Here is a 3,364-nt window from a genome sequence, read left to right on the forward strand (position 1 = left end):
TCATAATTTTATTAGAAATTTCGGCGCTTAAAGCCCTACACTGAGACCATTGCAAGCAAAGGGTAGCTTATGGACGCTTCAGCTTAAAGTGTAATCAAAATATGACACGAGCTAGGCATCGTGTTTGTCATGAGTTCCATCACTTGCGAGTGGTAGACCTTCTACTCTTAAATTGAAATGTTTCCATCGGCGTCCTTTCTCGAGGTTCTTGAAACATGTATTTTGTTCCTTTTTTGTCTTCAAACGAGTACATATCCTACAGAATTCAAGCAATGCACTCAAGTATAATTCAAAATATCGAACGAGTAGAACGAAAATTATTTCACTGAAATTAAATTCGCGTGAACATATACTAACGACTCAACCTCAACCAACAACAAGATGGCGGTTGACAGTTTGATCATACGGTTCTCTGTGCACTTGTTACGTTTTCATTTAGAAATCCATTCTTTCTTCGAAGATAAACAGTGAACATTGACTAACGAAGATGAGGTCATTGGGAAGGTAAGTTTATTCCAATGAGTTTATAAATAGGGGAACATTCATGCATGCATGTAGTTAATAACGTAAAATCGGTAAGTCACATAGAAGATAAAATTGAACCCCTCAACAGGCATTTCAGTTATTACTTTTAACTCTTCCGTTCTATCTCCCCGTTTTGGGGCTGACCAATGCACGCCTGACTCTTCCCGAGAATTGACAGAGCCGTACGTACTCTACATTGATTTACATTTATCGCTTACAACCGACAGTAAAGAATATTACCAATGAGATCTACGCAAGGAAAGGCTTAGGGATTGCAGTGTTTTGGAACTTTGTAGTAACATTTGCATTTTACAACAGCCATTTCATTGTTCTGTTGGACTCAGCCATCCGGATGAGTGCCTTTGATTCTTTGGTATGAGTTAATTGACGTATGGCCGTGTGATCGCGTGATCTGACAGACGAAACCCTAATTCTCGGGGCATTGCATCATTGCACAGGAATAGTGAATGGTAAGACGGAAAAAAATCCAGCGTCTTTAAAATTCGTAAAGAGCAACTCACTTGTTAACATGTACAAAATGAGTTCTGGGACCAGAAGCACGGGTACGAGACAGACGATTTGAAGAACAACCCTCAACTTGAGGTATTTGATCGAGAATCGAAACCAAGCGGTTTTATTTGATTGAGTTGAATTCATATCAGTTTTTCCGACAGCTGCTGGTCGAATTGACTTCAAGCATTGAGTGACAGATTGTGTCTATATCAGGAGAGAAGCTCAAAGCTAAAGGTAAGAAGAACGCTCTTAACAAATCATCGTAAAATAACTATGTGGGGACATTTACGAATTGCGCGTAAAGAAACGCACACCGTCAATAATCGTTGTCACAGCTTCCCAGCTCTTTAAAATCCGAGCAAGCTTATTAGTATGTGTAAGCTAAATTTTAATGTAGGCAAAAGCTCAATTTTTAAAGTAGCCTTTTTTTTTGTTTGACGTAAAACGCAAAAATGCTAGAGTCAAAGTCGATGTCACTTCTCAGTTATTGAGTCACTCAAAAAGCATTGCAGTTATTTCTTTCAATTCTTCCGCTCTATCTCTCTGTTTTGGGGCTGACCAATGCACGCCTGACTCTTTCCGAGAATTGAAAGACCCATACGTACTCTACATTGATTCACATTTATCGCTCAAAACAGGCAGTAAGGAATATTACCAATGAGATCTAGGCAGGGAAAGGCCTAGGGATTACAGTGTTTTGGAACTTTCTCGTAACATTTGTATTTTACATCAGACATTTCATTGTTCTGTTGGACTCAGTCATCCAGATGAGTGCCTTTGATTCTTTGATATAAGGTGACTGACGTCTAACTGTGTGATCGCATGAGCTGACAAACGACACCCTAATTCTCGGTACATTGCATCATTGTAAAGGAATACTGGATCGCAAGACACAAAATAAATGTAGCGTCTTTAGAATTCGTAAAGAGCAACTCACTTGTTGACATGTAGAAAATGAGTTTTGGGGCCAGAAGCATGGGTACGAGACAGACGATTTGAAGAACAGCCTTCAACTTGAAATATTTGATTAAGAATCGAAACCGAGCGGTTTTATTTGATTGAGTTTAATTCATATCAGTTTTTTTCCAACAGCTGCTGGTCGAGTCGATGTCAAGCGTTGAGTGACAGATTGTGTCTATATCAGGAGAGAAGCTCAAAGCTGAGGGTAAGCAAAATGATTTTAACAAACCCTCGTTAAATAATTATGTGGGGACATTTATGTATCGCACCTAAAGAAACGTACACCGTCAATAATCGTTGTCAAAGCTTCCCGGTTCTTTAAACTAAGCAAGCTTATTGGTATGTGTAAGCTAAATTTTAATGTAGGCAAAAGCTCAATTTTGAAAGTAGTCTATTTTTTGTTTGACGTATAACGCAAAAATGCTAGAGTCAAAGTCGAAATGCTAGAGTCAAAGTCGATGTCACTTCTCAGTTAGTTCGACGAATGCTGCATAATTTTATAGAGCAATTTCGGTGCTTGAGGCAATGCAAGCGAAGGGCAGCTTAAGGAAGTAAAATATGACACGAATTTGGCATCGTGTTTGTCATAAGCTCCATCACTTGTGAGTGGTAGACCTTCCATCCTTAAATTGGAATGTTCCCATCAGCGTCCTTTCTGGAGGGTCTTGAAACATGTATTTTGCTTCTTTTTTTATCTTCAAACGCGTTTACATCCTATAGAATTAAAGCATTAATTGCACTCATAGAGTCAAAGTTGATGTTACTTCTCAGTTAGTTCGATGAATGCTGCATAATTTTACAGAGCGATTTCGGTGCTTAAGGCATTGCAAACGAAGTGTAGCTAAAGAACGCTTAAGCTTAAAGTGTAAATAAAATATGGCACGAATTTGGCATCGTCTTCGTCATAAGCTCCATCACTTGCGAGTGGTAGACCTTCCATCCTTAAATTGAAATGTTTCCATCAGCGTCCTTTGTCGAGGTTCTTGAAACATGTATTTTGTTCCTTTTTTATCTTCAAACGGGTATACATCCTACAGAATTAAAGCATTGCACTGAAGTTAAGATCAAAATATGGAACTTGTAGAACGATGAATATTTCACTGAAATTAAATTCGCGTGAACAGACTAACGGCTCATTACCTTAATCAACAACAAGATGGTTGATTATGAGGTTCTCTGTACATGTTAACTTGTTATTTTTTTTATTTAGAAATTCAGTCTTCGAAGATAAACAGTAAACACTGAGTAACGAAGATAAGGTCATTGTGAAGGTAAGTTTAATTTACTGAGTTTATGAATAGGGGAACATTCAGGCATGTATGCAGTTGATCACGTAAAATTAGTATATCACATAAAAGATAAAATT

General features: G+C 38.0%; 1 protein-coding gene across 1 annotated transcript in view; it reads left to right on the forward strand.

Moving 5' to 3' along the window:
• Positions 1–3,208: 3,208 nt before the first annotated feature.
• LOC149043469 (uncharacterized) overlaps positions 3,209–3,364 on the forward strand; it is a 23,591-nt gene continuing 23,435 nt past the window's right edge. Inside the window, exon 1 of the mRNA XM_089210204.1 lies at positions 3,209–3,269. The gene's annotated coding sequence lies outside the window, so the exon portion shown is untranslated. The remainder of the gene's footprint in view (positions 3,270–3,364) is intronic.

Source organism: Pocillopora damicornis, chromosome 6 (genome assembly GCF_964200805.1).
Source record: "Pocillopora damicornis chromosome 6, jaPocDami1.2, whole genome shotgun sequence".
Taxonomy (NCBI): Eukaryota; Metazoa; Cnidaria; class Anthozoa; order Scleractinia; family Pocilloporidae; genus Pocillopora; species Pocillopora damicornis.